Source organism: Conger conger, chromosome 1 (genome assembly GCF_963514075.1).
Source record: "Conger conger chromosome 1, fConCon1.1, whole genome shotgun sequence".
NCBI classification, from domain to species: Eukaryota; Metazoa; Chordata; class Actinopteri; order Anguilliformes; family Congridae; genus Conger; species Conger conger.
This window is the reverse complement of record NC_083760.1, coordinates 15,390,128-15,409,184: the sequence shown is the minus strand read 5'-3', so window position 1 is coordinate 15,409,184 and position 19,057 is coordinate 15,390,128. Positions and strand designations below refer to the sequence as shown.

At 42.0% G+C, this 19,057-nt stretch overlaps 1 protein-coding gene across 5 annotated transcripts in view; it reads left to right on the top strand.

The window, feature by feature from the left end:
- The first annotated feature begins 5,210 nt into the window (after positions 1-5,210).
- The window catches only part of foxn3 (forkhead box N3), an 83,428-nt gene continuing 69,581 nt past the window's right edge, over positions 5,211-19,057 (top strand). For 2 of the 5 annotated variants that reach the window (XM_061254448.1, XM_061254375.1), the window contains exon 1: positions 14,721-14,942. The gene's annotated coding sequence lies outside the window, so the exon portion shown is untranslated. Of the gene's footprint in view, positions 5,254-14,720; positions 14,943-16,930; positions 17,067-17,870; positions 18,030-19,057 lie in introns of those variants that run through there. The other 3 variants (XM_061254438.1, XM_061254392.1, XM_061254410.1) reach the window with 3 other exon arrangements.

Genomic DNA, 19,057 nt, shown 5'->3' with positions numbered 1-19,057 from the left:
CTGCAAGCAGAAATACATTTGCAAATAGTCTGACAGCCTAGCAAGACACCAACATCCACTCCCGCTAAATGTAATTACATTTGTGTCTGTGGGTCACTCAGAAGTCTATGCTTCTATGTCACACGATGATTGCAGTGTCTATTTCTGAGAATTATTATAATTTAGGTAATTTTCACTCATAAATGTACCTGCTCCGGTGCTAAATATAAAGCCCCACTTCTTTAATGTTTCGCTGAAATTACAGCAAATGATTTTGAGTGTTTCCAAATGTGGAACCACCTGTGGCGTGCAGACAGGGCAGCGTTTGGGACTCTGCCCGTGATAAAAGAGTGGAGCCCCTCCAAAAATAGCCCAAGCCTTCGGACAGCCACCATTTACCATAATGATATGTAATGTGGTCAGCACTAGACACTTAACCATGTTCTTAGGCAGGCACTACAGATCCCATATACACTCACTGGGCACTTTATTAGGCAGACTTGTACACCAGCGTGTAAATGCAAGTATTTAATCAGCCAATAATGTGGCAGCAGCTAAATGCATAAAAGCATGCCGACATAGTCAAGAGGTTCAGCTGTTTTTCAGAACGGGGAAGGAATGTGAACTAAGTGACTTTGACCCTGGAATGATTGTTGATGCCAGACAGGGTGGTTTGAATATCTCGCACAACAGTCTCTAGAGTTTGCAGAGAATGGCGTGAAAAACAACAAACATCCAGTGAGCAGCAGTTCTGCAGGCAAAAACCTTGCTAATGAGACAGTTGGAAAAGGGCCAGACTGTTCGAAGCTGACAGGAAGGTGACAGTTATGTAAATAACTGCACATTACAACAGTGGTATGCAGAAGAGCATCTCTGAACACACAATGCGTCAAACCTCTTAAATGAATAGGCTACAGCAGCAGAAAATATGTCTATAAATTCCTAATAAAGTGCTCACTGAGTGTATTACTGCCTGGGTGGCTCTGTCCTGGACCATCATGCAAATGCCCTTCACGTGGACCTGCTCAGGCTGTGTGATGGTGGCCCCTTGCCCCCGTGATTCATGACGAGGGACACGGCGACTGCCAGAGAGGACGCCATGCCTCATGCCCAAGCAGCGGAGGGTGCTGACAGTGACAAAGTGGCAGCTTGGAAGAGGGGGGAAACGGTGAATTACTGACATTTCAGTGTCTTTTGGGGCATTCTAAGGCTGTCTCGTAGCAGAGCTGGAAAGACCAAAGTATGAACACATCTGTCGAGGAGATGTGTTTTCAGTTTCCTACAGCAGCCCCCAACAGGGCACCATTTTGGTCTCATGTCTGTGTGTTCTGTGTGCACAAAGACTAATAGCAGGATGTATCATTCCACTAAATTTAAAATGAGCCTCTTAGAGGGAGCAGTGTACAGTGTAGGGGGCAGAGTGTGGAAAGACTGGCGCCAAGTAAAACATCAATGTCAGTTGTCTGCTGGACAGTAGAGGAAGTCTATAGGAGCGCGTACAGGAGCATTCATTGATCCCATAAGTCTGATTCAGCAGTGTTAACCAGCATGGCTCAGTGACGCTGCTGAACCTGATGAAGCTTAACCCCACCTTGCTGAGCCCAGCTGTTTTACATGGACCAGGGGAAGCATCGATTGCACTAATACAGCTGCGGATCTCAGCAGTCAAACGCAAAACGTTTCTCTGCCCGCCCTGCTCACCGTGTGGAGCCAGGTATAACCGGCAATCAAATCAAATGCCTGACATTGCTGACCGATAATTTCATTTCTTGTCAAATAGTCCGACTGCCAATTACTTGAAGGGCGATGATTACTCCAGACAGTTCAGATATTGGCACCCGGATGTAATAATAATCACTGTATTTTCCGCCTGGTTTAAACATAACTGCGGGTTTCGCGCGCAGCGGTATGCGAGAGAGGGTAGTGCAAAGTAAACAGCGTGATGGAACAGAGAGGGGGAAGAAAAAGTGGTACATAAAACCGATCGATAAGGAGAGATCAATGCTTTCGTGAGGGCTCAAGCAGACCCCAGGGAGGGTCCTGGCTGCACAGAGCATGTAAGGTGGAGCATAATGTCTGTAATCCTTCCTCTCCTCTGAAAGGGCTCCAGTTGGATCCCTCGGTCACACCAGCCATGGTTTTGGCCCACTGTAAAAGGAGCCGCTGCCACAGCCATACCAGAGGCACAAAAGCAACGGAAACGCATTAGACCGGGATCGGTGTTGTCAAGTTAAGCGCCTGACTGAGCTGGCAGTTCTTGAATGGTCGGTGATGAAACCTACACACAAATCATAATGGGTGTGAGAAAAAAGCAAGTACAATGTACATTGTAAATACAGGTTGTTGGAGAATAAACAGTGGCCAAGTGCTATTTATTTTACATTTTCAAAGGTCAAGGCTGATAACTTGATAAGAAAACTGGCTGGCCAATGTCTCATACTGTTGTGCTGAAGGCATAATTTTATTCACATTAAAACCAACATTGATGAGGATAGCTTGACAATTGGGTACAGGACATTCAACTGCATGAGCAAACAATGAAAATGTCCAGGATCCCATTCGACTGCCAAAGCACAACAAACCACTGTACACAATCAAAATAATAATTAAATAATTAAATAAATATATATATATTGACATTGGTATATATATATATATATATATATATATATATATATATATATATATATATATATATATACACAAACAACAAAAACAACAGCAACCCCATCAGCAAACCCCAACACATGTCAGCCTTCCTCTTCCAGTCTCCAGAGGCACTGTTGGAAAATACAATGTAGCTACTCGGTTGCACCTCCTTCATTAAGCCTGTTTCCCTTCCCTTGTGGTTTGTTACATTCTTGTAACGACACGTGGTAGTATGTATATATGTAGATTTGAGGACTGGTAAGGACTTAGTATGCTTATAAGATGTTGTTTTCTTACAGTATAAACAACATTCTTTGTGCTCCGTTTGTTTTGGTTGAGTCTTTCAATGGAAAAAGACAGGGAGGGAGGGAACTCGAGTTTGGTTGCTATAGAGACAGATCCACTGGTGGCGATGAACCATTTTTTATATCAAAAATCCCAGGGGGTCTTAGCTCCCTGTAACTTTTCTGGAAATTTCAATCTAATTATATCGCACACGTTTGGTCGGCGCCATGACACGGAGTAAAAGAGGGTGAGTTGTTGAAGTCTGCAGTTTCATTTAAAACTATTCATTCATTGGACTCGTTTTAATGACTAATACAGCACTCAAAGCAAACACTCCCTGCTACTTTAGCCTAATTTAATGTCGTAAATAAAATATTACATACATCTAAATAAAATAAGATGTGCAAGTATATATACTGGAATTGGCATATGCAAGGGAAAGCTGCACGCAAAGCATAGTGGTCTAATTAGCATATCAAATTCAAAATGGCCTGAAACAAATTAAAACCCGATCGTTTCACCGGTAATATAGATTATTTTGCGAGACATAAACAAATTAAATTTCATGTTTAAACTTGTTTACATGTATTAAACCATTAATCACGAGAAAGACAAATATGAACTGCAGCAGTTTTGTGGTTACCCTGGCTGGTTCACTTCTGTTCCACAGCACTGCACATAGTTTAATCCCCAATGGTCAGAGGAGGGAACAGAGTCCGAGTTTGTATCGAGGTTTGCATGAGTTATTGGATCAATATAACCATGACGTGTAGGCCTATTTCTTAAATTATAGGCATATGCTTTTGTTTAACTTTGAATGCAGATGAAGTTGGTCGGGATACATTTAATTCATACAGTATCGACAAACAAAATGTAATCTTTATCTTTATGAAGATGGCACATGCTATTCAGGCGCTACACAGTTTAAAAGAAAAAAAATCAAGGGCGCTTGTGGACCTTATTTATTTATTTATCTATCTATTTATATATTTGCAAACAAATATGTAAGTCTAATTAAGTATTCAGTGTTGCGCTTAATTAATTAATATTAGTCAAATGTTCTCTGTGTCAAGGAACAACAAGCAACCCCTGAGAGAGCCGTCAGCGTAGTTAATCACATATAAAACACGTTCGTATTAAAACTATCCTAAAAATAATTGCTACAAAGTTTAGTTATGGATGGTGGGTCAACATGAAGAAATGAATATCCTACATTCGATACACCGTTGACCAAAATATATTGCCATCGTTGGCGTTAGTTTTTCGCTTCATTAGTGGCAGCAGTATTAATTAGATATGACTACCCACAGCCAGATGTGTCTATGGAAACTCATTACAAATTTTAGCTGCTCGGTGTCCAGATTTCACAGATTATGTAGCATGATGATGCAGTGCATCAGCGTAGTTATTTAATTTGAATGCTGAGTAAGTCTTTAATGCAAACATAAACCATAAACCTAGTGTACAGTATGCACGCAGCACGGTGATTAGAGATTGGCTTTGCATTTTTCCCGTAGCCTACTTATTTGTAATTTAAATATAACAGGCCTTATGTGTTGGGATATGTGTTTATGCTCAGTATTTAGCATATTTGTTTAGGATTTTTTTTATATCCTTCCACATATTTAAAATGTAAAATTTCCCATTAAGTTGTCTGAGCAGTGATTCCTGTAATTACTCAAATATCTATCACTGGAATATCTCTACATGAAACACAGTTGTCCATGCTCTACTGAGGATCGTACTGGTTGATTGATTGACTGATCGATCACCTTGTTGAAATGTATAATTTAATTACGCAATCATTTTTGCTTTCCTGCTTCCCCTATGTTTTGAAATTTACTATTGGCAATTTACTAGCCCATAATCATTGCAGAATTGTTACATGAGAATTAATTGTATAGTAATATAGTCTTAAAACATTAATACAAAATGTTAAATATGCAGATTGTCTGTGCATTTTTACATTTGTGCAGATTGAAGAGGTTGAGTTGACTGAGTTTGAAGAGGTAACACCTGTTTCTATCCCAGCTCAGCTGTTTGCAGTAGCAGTGAAAGCTTTGTTGAAGACATTGTTGCATTCTCGGAAGACTCTCAGCATTGCTAAGACAAACAGAAAATGAGAGAAAAACTGTTAAATTTTCCTGATGATCTTTAAAGTATTGCACAGCTGTGAAATTACACTTATGAAGAACAGTGGGCACTGCATAACTCAGAAGTAGCATTCAGTCTGGGATAATTTCTGCTGTAACTGTGTTATTTACTTCATCAGAGAGAGAAACTGCCATTGAGAAGCACATTCACTGCCACTTCACCTCCCCTGACAAGGCTGAATGGCTTGTGAGTACCGACATCTCTATAGATTTATGCAAAAATAAAATGTTGTTATGAACATGAAGCGAAAGTGTATTTGACATGTGGTATAGCCCAGATTTGAATTGTAGAAGTCTGGGTAGGCATGTGAACATGCAGATGAATCAGGGCAGTGGAAGTAATGCTGTCTGTACTCTTGTCCATCAACCCCAGATCCCTGTCATAACAAGGGAGGTGCATACAAAGGTTAGCAATTGTTCTCCACATCTTGGGGAATATTGGACATAGAAAAAGAAACAGCCCACTTCCCCCACCCCCAAATTGAGTGAAATCAATTTCTTCCCTTGGTTTGAGTTACTTCTGCAAAAACATTCTTGAACTGTACATTTATTCCAGAATTTCTGGCACTCAATGAAAATTAAGAAAAAAGCTGCATATAATTAACACCACATATATTATGCTATATGTTATGTTCAAACATATGGGAGAACTATACTTTTATTTAAATACATTTACTCTCATGTTTCAATGTTTTTTAAGTAATCAGATTTTTTTCAGAAAACCATAGATGTGAAAAGTATTGGCACCCCTTTTATTGTTAATAACACCAAATAATAAAATGTTACTTCATTTAGTTAATCTCAGTCTAAAGGATGTATTCTGTGTTGTTCCATCACTTCCTGTTTCACTAGAGGATAAATTGAGGTAACAAACGTGCAAAATCCCTATCAGCATGGGAAAAGCCAAAGCCAAAATGTCAATTCAGAAGAGACAGATGATAATTAAATGGGTACAAAAATATGTAAACAATTAAACATTATAAGGGCAATAATAAGAAAATGTATCTTGGGGTAACCAAGTCTCAAAAAGAACCATAAAATGGCACCTACATACCAATAAACTCTTTAAAAGGGTGGCACTAAGACAGCCCATGCTGAGTACAATAAACAGAACCGAGCATCTGGAGTTTACTAAACGTAATTGGATTGGAAGAGGGTCCTATGGTCAGATGAGACCAAAATGTAACGTTTTAGCCATGCATACCATCAACCTGTTGGGCGGCAAAATAAGATTGCATACACAGGAAATCACCTCATACCTCCTGAGATGGGTCATTGATGTTTTGGAGATGTTTTGCTGCCAGTGCCACTATTTAAGATCAATGGCACAGTTAATTCACAAAGTACTTAGAAATTTTGGCAGAAAATCTGGTTGTCTCGTCTCGGAAGCTGAGACTTGGTCTGAGGTTGATTGTCCAGCAGGACAGTGACTCCGAACATGGATCCATGCAGAAATGTTTAAGTGAAGCCTGTAGCCTAATGACTAAGGTACATGACTGGGACCCGGAAGGTTGGTGGTTCATAATGAACACTGATATCTTTGCTGAGGCTTGAAAATCCTGCTGTTCTTTGGATGTTCCTCTGGGATCTTTTGTGACTTCCTGGATGAGTTGTCTCTGTACCCTTGGAGAATATTTGGCAGCCTGACCACTCTTGGGAAGATTTATCACTGTTTCAAGTGTTCTCCATTTGGAGATAATGGCTCTCACTGTGGTTCGTGGAGTCCCAGAGCCTTAAAAATGGCTTTGTAACCCTTTCCAGAGTGCTACATTTCAACAACAGTTTTTCTCATCTCATCTGGGATTTCCTTTGATCGTGGTATAGTGTGCTTGTAGAAACTTTGTGCTGACTACTTCAATCTGATTGTATGTTTCTATCTGAGTGAGGTTTAGATTCAACAGGACCAGCTGCAGTCAAGCTTGGTTTTGTTCAAACAACTAGATTTAATTGTCCCGCATCTGTTTAAAATTTGGGGGGGGGGGCTATAGGTCAGTTTGTTCATTCTTTGTTTGACACACTGTAGTATTATGCGTCTGCCAAAAGGGAACACTTTATTATCTTTGTAGTAACATCCCACTGTTCATCTTTTCTGTAGTTCCCATGGCATGATGGTAGACATTTTCAAAGAAACATTCAGCAGCCAAAGTACTAGCTGTATCACAAAGCTTACTCATCTTTTATGATGCTTCTAATATTGTAATGAAGCTGAATGCCTCTCTTTTACATATTTCTCTGAAGATTATTTTGATGCATCGATGTTCTCTGAACAGTCACAATGGTGTCACCAATTAACATTGCATTTCATATTACACTGAGCAAATTAAAGCACAATTAATCAACCTCAAGCTTCTCTCTTATCTCTGTGTAAAAAGCATGTTGAGGTTTTGCCAGGAGCCAAATCCCAGACAATGAAACATTCGTTTGGATAGCAGTTGCATGAAGCCTTCTGTAGCATTTTTCATAGCAAATTGGCCAGTTGGATTTCATCCATATTCAATCGATTGAACTGAAGTGTTCGACCGACTGCAGACTACCGCACCAGATCCCGCGTTGGTCACAGCTGTGAAGAGATGGGCTACAGTGAACAAGAACAATGTGCTGACAAGGGTTCCCCACATAGAGTACAGTGGCCTACCTGTAGGCCAAAGAGCTCCCAGAACAGCGAAAGATCCATTATATCACACTGAGGAATGTGACAGGGACACCATCCCCAGACGGCCACCGATGAGCCTGATATTGTAACCGCAGGGCGCCCTGTAATAGCACTGCTTTACAGTCACTCCGGTGCTGTGTGTCATTATATAAAGTGCAGCTCAATTCCAGACAGCTATGAATACGACCTCCCTGTTGTTGGGAGAGCCCTCCTTTCTGGGGCTGTTGGCCCTACCGTTGCAGAAGGAGAAAACAAAGGCCTTTTGATGGATGGCAAGATTCGTCTCCGCCACAAGCCTGATCCGTGGCATGAAAAGTGCCCTCTTTTATTGGAAAAGAATCGCGTCTAGTTTTATTGTTTGCATATCACATTAAAGGCACATTCTCCTCTGCCGTTGAATCGGTGTGAAGGCATTGACCATTACTGTGATTGATTTTTTTCGGCAGATGAGCACCCGGGCATGCATCACCCGTTTCCTCACTCTTTATTCACTCACGCCGGGAGAATAAGAAACAATCATCGGCGTCACACCAGCACTAGTCGAGCTCAGACCCATTTTGTATCGGGGTCCTTTATTAACGAAGAGTCTAATTGATTGCATTAATGATGATAGTCCCTTAGGATTCATTATAGGTATGTAATACCACTTTTGAGAGCAAATTTCAGTTCATGGCATAACTCATCGCCTAACCAGAAATCCCAGTGGAGCAAGGGTGAGAACTATCAACACAAAGGATTTTAACACATTTTTCAATTATCTAAAGGCCTCTCTCCGCCCCTCCCCAGAACACGGGGAAAATTGTCTGAGGTGACAGGCACTCTTTATTAAATGTTCTTGAGGGTTTTTAGAAAGAAGGTCATTAGGGCTTCCTTTCCCTGCCTATCGACAGGATAAATGACGCTTTGCATGGCCCTCTTGTTAGAGAACATTATGTGCAAGACAGTTAAGAAAGGTCACTGTAACCTACAGCTTTTCTCAGATTGAGCTGCAAAGAGCCACACGCGTTGAGTCACCAGAAAGTGCTATCACAGCACTTTCAGTGATCAGTCAATTGCTGATATTCATAATCTTTATAAAATCTATATATGAAAAATATTCCCATAGTGTCATATTGAGTGATAAAGATGGCATAGGTAAACAGCTAGTGAAGGTTGTTGTGATATGTGCATATGTCAGGAGCACAGTTAATTTTCCACAGCAGTGAGCTGGGCCTTTCACAATGCTCTGTGATGTATTTCATTTGTATAACTGACTAATCTTATTGAGTTTAAAAGCATTACAGGCCTTTTTATGCAGCCAGCTTAGGCAAGTAATAGCACTCCCCAAAGTGTATTGGTGTTTTGTTGTGGAATGTTGAGTTAAACAGTCTGAAATTGTATGAGTGTATTTTCTGAGGTTTTATGGTATTAGATAAAATTGTATTAAAGAAGGAATGCACAGCATAAATTCACCCAGCAGTTGTGGAGAAATGCCATTTGTTAAAAGGACATGTTATTTTTTGGTTTCTTTTTTAAAACATGAACTACTCAGACCTGACCGGTTGTTAACATGAAGACCGACATATCATATGTTAGATTAAAGGGCTTCCTGACCATGCACATTTAATGGTAACCATTGATATAAAAATGGTAAATATAATAATTTATTCTTCTTTCTTCCCATTTTATAGTAGTCCAGTGCAGAATATATGTTATATTGTGTGAAACACGGTGGCTAAATAGCCATTGAGCGGGGAATAAAAACAAATGACTATATTGACAATTTTAGACTTGCCCTGGCAGAATTAAATCAATAGCATTCATGTTATAGTTCTTATGGTCTGTGTAAAACTGGCATACACACTGGTTTTGATGTCTGATGGAGGATACAGCATTATATTGTTTGTTGCTCTTGATTTGGTTCATTGCTTTACTTCGGGCAAAATGAGACCTTCTTACTTACTGAAAATAGTTCCATACCACCGTAGTATGTGGACTAGTTTTGTGGATTTAAAAAACGCTTTAGATGGTGTTCACTGTCAGCTAAGTCTCCATGACTGTGTTTGATTTGAAGTGACGAGTATTCATGTATCTTTATATAGAGGATATGGGGATGGAATAAGGAAAATATGTAATGTGTCAGTTCATAAATACTACATAAAAAATGCAACATTATTTCACAAATATAAACTTTGCATAATTTATTATTGAGTAAAGAGACCATAGACCCTAAAGAGGAACAGGAGTTTTCTGCGCAAGGAGGTCAACCATAAGCCAACTGCCTATGGAATACCCAACTCAACCAACTTGAAGAAATTATGGGAAATATGTGTGCATGTGTGTGTTTGTTTGTTGGGGGGGTCCAATCTTTTTCCTAAGCCCTTGTGTAGCCTAGGCACCATGCTAAAGCCTAGGTTTGGGTGGAATTTACCCCTTTAAACTTTTAGCAAAAGAGCAATGACACTTTTGAGAGATGCATTTCATTATTCACCATCGGTATTTTCTTTATGTATTTTTGCCCATTTAGTTTCTTTGAATATAATACGATAACGATTACAAATAATTGAGCATGTCAGTTCAAAACAATAAATAACAACACTCAATTTAAAATTTTCACAGATAAACATGATTTATGCCTCCCATGACATACACTGGATTTATAAAAATATAAATCACATTTTTATCAAAACAAATAAATGAGACCTTCATTGTTGAATTTGATATAGCAGAGATAAATTGCAACCATTAACCATATACTGTATATTGTTTAAATTGTTTGGAATTGAGATAAAGATAATATATAGAGTTTTTCTGCATGGATGTTATTTCTGTATTGCTTTAAAATCCCAGTACTGTCCTGGGTATATTTAGCATAGCATAATATAGCATAATATAACATAACATAACGGCGAGAACAGGCCATTCAGCCCAGCAATGCTCGCCTTGTCCTACCACTAAAGTGTATCTACTGCTTAGTTTGCCTAAAAGCTAAATAGTATTTTGCACCATATCAAGCCTGGTCTTGAAAACTCCCAGTGTTTCTGCCTCCACTTCATGTCCTAGGACCTAGGCTAACAGTTTTACAGGTGCTAATAAGTAAACAGAACACAGGTGTTAATTTAGGAAATTGTGCAGTATGTGTCTTATTAGATAATATTGGATTAGATAAAGGTCTAAAAATGATTGATTGCTAATAGAATTTTTTGCATTGTTGTGACTCTTTAGCAGGATAAACTGAAATGCATCCTTCAGAAACCATATACTGTAGGTGTATGAACAAATGATTCATAATCACTCAACAAATATGCATAATATTTATGTATATAAATGTATAAAAAGATTTGAAAATTATACTGCTCAGAGAAAATAATTGTTCATATTGTCCATCACTTGTGTGTGTGTGTGTGTGTGTGTGTGTGTGTGCGTACAGCACGTACACAGAAATAGTACAAGCAATACATTTAAGTGCATGCCGGTATTAAATCTATGAGTAATGTCACATCTCCCACACCACGTTCTTTTGAATATGTTATTCCCTGGATTATCCTATTATGAATGTGTAAGTACAGCAGTCACTTAGGTGTTCCTGAAACTCACGGGAGATGACAGATCGTTTCTGAACGAGCTGAAGGGCTCAGTCTCTTTCCCGTTCACACCCGCCACTCACCTTCAGCCGCTCCCCAGCACCCCCCACTCCAAGCGCGAACAACTTAAAAGTGCGTGTATCACAGGCGGATTACCTGAATAAGAACAGCAGTGCTGTATCTCACAGACGTGGGGGAGAGCAGTGACTCACGCTGGCTGTAGTGGGAAGCCTCACAGAGAGGCCTGTTTGTGCCTGTCACATTACAGAGGCAGAGCTCCGCACTCTGCCACCTCCCCGGCCCTGCTCTGCCTGACGCTCTCCCTCTTCATCCGGACAAAACGGATGAAAGCGGCTCAAAGGACCGACAGGCCTCCCGGCAGAGGGGCTGGACCCAGCCCCGGGGCAGATTGCGTAGCCGGAGGCTTTGAAAGACTTACAGATCCCAATTTCACCCGCGCATCACAGCCTGGACAGGCTGCCGAATCCGGGCCTCCCTGCCTCTCAGACGCTGTGTGTGGAGTGTCGGCGTGGGGCCCTGGCCCGGCGACAGGATTAGTATTGATCTGTGCCGAGCGCCCGACTGCTGATCAGTCAGATAAAGGGTGAGGCAGGTGAAGCTGGTTTCACAGGTGAGACGAGCACTGCAGCGCAATGATTTTATGAAAGTGTGGATGTCAAAGATGTCGCAGGCGTGGTTCTGGAAGTGCATGTCTGCAACGTTGATCAAAAAAAACACTTCACCTCTTCTGTGTATGGATATATAGAAGAAATACATAGAGGGCATAAGGGATTACGGTTACAGAAAGTGCAGGAAATTGAACCCTTGACCATATGGGGGATCAGTCGGAGTCCATAACCCTGCAGACTCTGACACACAGGCTTCTAATTTCCCTCAAATCAATTTATATTCTGGAGAGGAGCTCCTAAAAGTTAAAAAATGTTTAGAACAAACTATACTTAGTCCGGGAGTCCACAATTCATAGACAGTATGCTGGGATGAATGAAAGTTGAAGCTCTTGAAGTTGAAGTTAAGGAATAAAATGACCTCTCTTTCATTCAAAGGATATCCCCAAAGGCATCTGTCTGAGAAATGGTGGAAAGTGAGGTTTGTGTCGTATTGAACTGACAGATTTTCTGTAGACATAACAGGGTGGATGTAACAATACTAGACCCCACAAATAATCAAATAATTCCAGCTTTATAGGTTTTGCATACTTTAATGACCTGGGTACGTGACATCACCTTTTGGAGCGAAGAGCAATTGTCCTAGTCACCAGTGGAGCATGACTTTGGACCTCCTGAGCGAGCTGTGTGCTTGTGAGAATCACTATTTCCATGGCAATGAAGCCGTTTGAAAAGCTGTTGGGCCCCACGGAGCTGCCAATGAGCCTCTGGGAGCTCGAACCCAGTGGCTGCTGGGAGCAGGGAGACGTGAAGCGTGGTTGCCTCCAGACGCATGCTGTATGCAACTGTCATAGCTAAGGATCTCCCCATAAAACTGCCTCAGACTGAACCTCCAGGGAAGTCACTGAAGATGCCGAACTAGCTGCCGGTTGGGTTGGGGTTTCAGTCGCAATCCGCTTCAGATTTTAGTATTTGTTCTCGTCTTGGATTTGGCCTTCACAGGGAGAGCTTCCTTGGACGCTTGGTGGTGACCCTTGCGAAATAGGGACCTCGTTCATTTTAGGTGGGACAGCTTCATTTATGGTGGTGGGGTAACTTAGGGGGGTTGTTTGACTGGGAGCTGTAGACTTGCTGGTTCGAGCCCCCAATGGGCACATGTACTTTTCTCTCTTCTTCTCCCAGGGTGTCTTTGAAAAAAAAGAGAAATGTTGAGGTCAATGGACCTCGCCTGGTTAAATAAAGGAATATACTGCATACAGTATATTACTGCATGAACCTGTCCCTCTCAAAGGATTACACAGAGGGATTATGATGTACTTGACACAGTAGAGTTCAGTGGTCAAACTGCCGTTTTATTGTGATGAGTCCTTTGTTTGGTCTGCATCAGTGTTTTTCTACCCTGGTCATGCTGGATCACTGCATCTTAGTTTAGCTATTTCTAACGGGCTCAGTCAGGACTGACCGAGCACTGACCTGACAGCTGACCTGGATAGAGTTCAGGGCATAGTTCACCGCTTTCAGTCATTTACAGAGGAAATGTGTTCCTGGACCGGTGTTCATGCTGTTTAAAAAAATTCTGAAATAATCATTTAATTGGCTAGATTAGAAATGCAGATTCCATTCAGGGAAATTTATAGTCATTAATCAGTTGTTCAACTGATTAATAGTTAAGGGCACAAAACAAAACAATTAATTAAGCTTAATTAACTGAGACTACTGGCCTAAATTTGTCTGAGCAGATGCTAGAAATAAGAATCAAGACTGCCTTTATTATCTTAGCTGAAGCGTTCCTCTAACTACATATTTATTCCACCGTGACTTAAGTGAGATTCTGCCATATGATGTCAAATCTAGATCAGTTTTCAATTAAAACGTGATTATCTTGAGCCCAGCTGGAATTGAAGCCAGCACACTCGATGCTCCACCAGGATGGAGAAACCCTGGTCAACCTAATGGCGTAGTGATGATTTTTATTGCTCAAAGGAGTCATTTTGGTTGAGTCTTTTATGTTATGAGCAAAAAGTGATAATTAAATTGATTATTGTCTCTGGCCATCTCGTCCAGAAAGATTGAATTTTAGTGCACTTGGTATTTAAATGAGAAATGAAATCTTGAGCAATAAATGTCAAAACATATAAAACATTAGAAACAGTGCTGCAATTTATAGGAGCCGCAATGCTTCCTACATCACGCAGGGTTTTATGTGATGATACAGGCTTCCATAATTCATCACAAAATTCCTAGACTTGTATATCTCTACACCCTTTAAAACTATGTTAATTTGGTCATTTAATTGTGTGCTCTTGGTTGTCCTTGGCTGTGTTTCGACATGTACATATTCCAGGAGCCCGACCTGAATTTCCATAATTTTTCATCATATTATCGTTCTTCAGTGAATGTTCATAATTTACTTACCTACTGTACATGTACTTACATAGAACCACGATGACATTAAAGGTTTACCAATTAGGATTAAAACAAGGTGCAATCTGACAACATGTGTTTTCTTTTGCTGTACATCTTAGAAATGTCACTGGTATGGATTTGTTGAACCCTGTAAGGGTTGAATGTTAATGGGATCACTTTGGACTCCAGACTTTTGGCATGATATTTAGCTGTTCATTTACACACACTTTCTCCTAGAACTCGCTAACATCCGTGGAAGGTTCCTCGGAGGGAACGTGGAGGAACAATGACATTCTTTCAGTTAACACGTGAGACACTAGGACCCAGCGAGCGGCTGTCTTCCCTGACAGGCTCGCTCAGTTCCATCGCACTGTGAAAGAGCTCAGAGAAGAGGGAGAGAGAGCGAGAGAGCGAGAGAGCGAAAGAGAGCGAGAGAGAAAGAGCGAGAGAGCGCGAGAGGGAGGGAGAGGGAAAGAGAGGAGCTAAGTGAATGTTGTAGCCACTGTGGTCACTGCGAAAATATTGAATCAGAGCGACATGGACGGATTAACTAGAGGGATTTAAACATTTGGAGCCGGGGCAGAAGCTCATGCGGACGAGCCTATCTGGAGAAGATCGGGATTAAAAGGTTACTGTATGATTGTTAATTCCTGCTGTCTCCGGCTCTCCTGCTGTCTGGAGTCATGAGTGAGCAGTGGGCGTTGAGGAGTCTTTCTCAAAGTGCATTACATGCGTGGCATATGGTACCTGCACATAAGGACAGCACAGGGAGGGGACGTGCTCTTGTCAAAGCAGAATTGTGGAACCTGTAATGCAAACAGCGCTTGACTGTTTGCATTACTGTGCTTCGGGCTGTCGCTATTCAGTATGTGAAACATGTGAACTATGCGAAGTAGGGTGTTTGCAGGTCGTTTAATTTCTAACGAGATGTCTTCTTCGAATGATGAAGTGGCTTTTTCTTTCCACCTGAAGGATGCATGCTTTCTCTCTGCGTTAGTTAGTCGTTAAGGTCTGTGAAAAGAACTTCTGCCGAGTTCTTTAAACAGCTACGGCTTTAAATGACGGGCTGTAACGCAAATAGGAGTGTGCCGAGTTAATGGAAAACAAGTCCATAAGGCAGATCTGATTAAATGCACAGCAGCAGTGGGGTGCATGCTAGAGGCAAGCAGGAAAAGTGTGTTTGGTTAGATTAAAGAATCAGGGAGGACTTTTTTTGTCTGGTAGTGAGACAGTTGTGGGGAAATAATAATTCTGTTTTGTTTTCTTCTACTGACTATGCAGTGTAGGGACAAAGCTGGCAAAACTGTTGTTTGTTGCATGTGTGTGTAAGTATGTGTATGTTTGTGTGTGTGTGTGAGTGCGTGCTTGTGTGTGTGTTTGTGTGTGTGTGAGTATGTGCATGTTTGTGTGTGTTTGTGTGTGTGTGAGTGCATGCCTGTGCGCATGTGTGTGTGTGTGTGTGTGTGTGTGTGTGTGTGTTTATGTGTTCCGGTCTGTGGGTGCGATCTGGGAACAGCCTCTGTCCGAGCTGCTTCTCCAGCAGTGACTGCAGGCAGGGCTTGGCTCCGTAGCACAGGGGTGTCAGCCTGTCGGTGGGGATAATTTTATGTACATGTAATCCAGGGAAAATGGGCCCATAGTGATTCCCCAGAGACACAGTCAGACTTCAAGTGTTCCCATTGTAGCGAGACAAAGCGCCGTTCAGTGAGAATTTCACATTTCATCTCCACACTTTCAGAAGGAGCAGCATCTGAAAGGGAGAGAGCTGGCAGAATGGCTCTCATTCAGCGGTGCTTTCTCTCCTCCTGCTTGGAGATTTGAGTTGTGCGATTGCGTGTTTGTGTGCGAGGCAGTGAGAAGTTTCTGAGCCCGCTCTGTGCCTCGCAGATTCATTTCCTCGCAGCTGTGCCGGAATGTGGGGATGTATTGACCAGACAGAAAAAATATCATTAGAGGTGGACACTGGCAGGCAGAAATGTCTCTCTGTTCCCTGTACTGTCAATGTGCCTATGTGTCTTCGCAATTCTCTAAACCATAATGTTGCAGTTAATTGAGTTTACATGATTTTGAACTGTTGTGATTTTGAACACTCCTCATCTCTTTTCTTGAGATATTCAAGAGAAAAATGTCACTCTGCTTTGTGTCATATGCATTTATGCTGGGAGAAGATATTTGTGCAACATTGCTGCTAACGCAAAAACTACTGTTAAAAGTTCTACGTTCCACGCGCATAGCACAACACTATTTATGAACACACAGCTCTGAAACGGTTGTGAACATTTGTGTGAGTTACATATTAAAATAATAGAATGGAAATACAGAGCATAATAGAACTCATTCACCGAATCCAAAGCCGTGTTGCTCTTTGCCGTGAAGGCTGCAGTTGTTTCTCCCCCAGTGAGTTTCCTACGACCCTCTGTTTCCACGAGCCCCCTCATGCGGCCACCGCGAGGCGCCTATAGCTCCAGTTCTCTACGCCTATGAAAACACGGCCTGCGATTGGCTGCTCAGCCCAGGCACAGGAAGTTCAGGGTTTCTAATAACCACCCAGAGACACAGTTACCATAGAGACAAAGATAAGCCCCCCTTTCTCAAAAAAACGTCTGCATGTCATCACAGAAGCCTGCAGAAAGTGTTCTCTCCTGCCAGTTCTCCCATTAGCAGCTGCAGATTCAGTACAGCACAGCAGACTCATGAAGGTCGATACAGGCGTCCTCCCTCTACGCGCTTCAAATGTGTCCTTGCACTTGCCGTGAGTTTGCTATGCTTTTTGAAAAAAAACAAAACTTTTTCTCCTGTTTTTTTTCATATTAATTGTATTCTGACGTGAACCGCTGTTTCCCCTCCCGCACTTTCTGGAGCTAGCGCAAGAGTGAGACCGCGCTGGGGGTATGGCTGTGCGGACGTGTCTGTTCAGAGTACGTGTTTTTATTTTCGTGCATCGAGTCGCCGGGATGTCCGGGGCAGTGACTCGCAGTCGTCCAGCAGGGGTTGTGGTGTCCCCGGTCCCAGCGCTCTTCTGTCTCGCGCCATTGGTAATGGTGTCCATCAGTCTAAGGGGAGCTGGGGCTTGGGTGACAGTGGCTATTTCTGTGAGCTGATGTAATGACAGGCTGTTTGTAATGCAGATACGCCCGGCTGCTAATTGATTTTGGGAGCATTGTTGGGGCTCTTAAAAAGGCAGTTTCTTTAACCAAGAACATTTCAAGGTCTCCTGGTCAATGCTGCTGTTTTTGTCAGAGGCATGTGAGCCATCACACTCCGAGTGCCCTTGCTTCTCCTCCCTCCCTCCCTCTTTCTCTCTCTCTTTCTGTCTTTTTTTACCATGTGTTTTCAAGCTGCTCACAGGGAGTAGTCTCTGACTGCTTTTTAGAAGGGGGAGCGGCAGGTTTGACAGGACTGCGGGTTTTTTCGGAGAGAGAGGTGAAGTTGTTCGCGGCTCTAAGTGTGGCAGTGTGTTCTCGGTGAAAGGATTTCCTGTTGACGGGAGTGTTCTGTTATCTGAGGAAGGGCCTGTTGGCAGGAAATGTGTCAGCCTCTTGTTTTCTTTAAAGTAAAGGGACATGCCGTGGATTGCCTATTTTGACCTGGCGCTCGTAGGAAAGAATGGCTTTTCTCTTAACTTGCCGTTTTACCGGTGCATGTCAGCTCATCAATTTCCCGGTGTTGCTGTCCGTCACAACGCACAAGCAGTGAAGTGAAGACTGATCTGTTTGTAAGTAGCATCATCTACTATCTCCGAGTTGTGTACATTGTCATGCTGTATCTCTTTGATACCTGTCATATGCAAGTATCGTTTACATTCATCATCAGAACGGGACTGTTGAAGATTTTCCATGGCTGTAAATATGTACTGTTGTTGTTGGTGTTACCAAGTTTTACCATGCAACTTCAGAGCACTGGAACGCAACATTATATTGGATTTTGGAAAATATAAAACACAGCAGCGTGTGTATGGTATGATCATTGCACTTTTATTTGTGTTTCTTCTGCTTCATTCATAAGTGCCAGTCGCAGGGATAATTTTTGTCCTTGGGTATAATGGTGTACATTGCAGTGGGTTGTCAGGGAAGGAAGGTGAACTCAAACATCGTGGAGGTCAAACCTCTCTTTATTTTGAACCATTGGAGTGTGCGGGTCTTGGCAGCGGGGCTTATCTTCTTTGTCTCTCTGATAATTCGTAACAATAGCCAATGGCTTGTCGCCATCCAGGCTTGCTCCTCCCCTTATGAAAATGAAACGCTGGAGCATAAATAAAGAGGAATGAGCAGTGAAGCGGAGGAAATGTGTCAAAACATCAGACGTAAAAAAAAACAAGGCCAAAGCACCTGATGTAGAATGATTGTAAATATGCATGATGGGATAGGAGGAGAGGAATGATTCAGACCCGATTTTAACAGCAGCTGCACCGCTCGCTGACAACATTGCGCTCAGATGTCAGCGTCAGGCCAGGAGACCGGCGTATCCTGCGCTTGTAACCCTGCCAATCGTTTGGACACAGTACAGTCTACCACGACCACTCCAAACCGTGTGTACTCAAGCACCAGTTCTCCACTCAAAAGAACATGAAGTAAAAATTCACTCTGAACTCAATACCAAAGGAAAAAACAAGCATAATCTTAATAGCCTTCCCCCGAAGATTACCCTGCCAGCTGAATGTCTGGAATAACTTAGCTTATCTCACTTGCCAACTAAACGACAAACCCCTGCCTGTTTTGCATCTGGGAAGCACATCTTTAGTTT